The sequence below is a fragment of the Orycteropus afer genome, unplaced genomic scaffold (assembly GCF_000298275.1).
Source record: "Orycteropus afer afer isolate SDZICR_OR568_19922 unplaced genomic scaffold, OryAfe1.0 scaffold00376, whole genome shotgun sequence".
NCBI lineage: Eukaryota > Metazoa > Chordata > Mammalia > Tubulidentata > Orycteropodidae > Orycteropus > Orycteropus afer.
The window spans coordinates 2,392,888-2,393,252 of NW_006921963.1; positions in this window are offsets into that span (position 1 = coordinate 2,392,888).

Sequence of the window (365 nt, forward strand, 5' to 3'; positions counted from 1 at the left end):
GGGCTGACTCGATGGCACATAACAACAACAACAACATCAATGTCAAGTCAAGCCTTTGAACTCGATGCTAAGGGCAGTGGAAACCATCGAAAGGTCAGTCATAAACTGGACGTTGGTGTGTTCGAATTTGGGATTCAAAAGCACAGAACAGAATGTCCTATTCAAAGTGTAGTGCTGTTGTCTGAGAGAAAGGACAGTGGCTTGTGCCACAGTGTTGGCAGTGTGGAAGACAGGAGGTGGCTAAGAAACATTTTGGAGATGAAACTTCCAAAAGTCACTGATGAAGGTGTGAAGAAGAGGAACATATCAAAAGTGATGCCCAGGACTTGAAAGCAAGATACAAAAAGAGACCTGTGTACCAATGT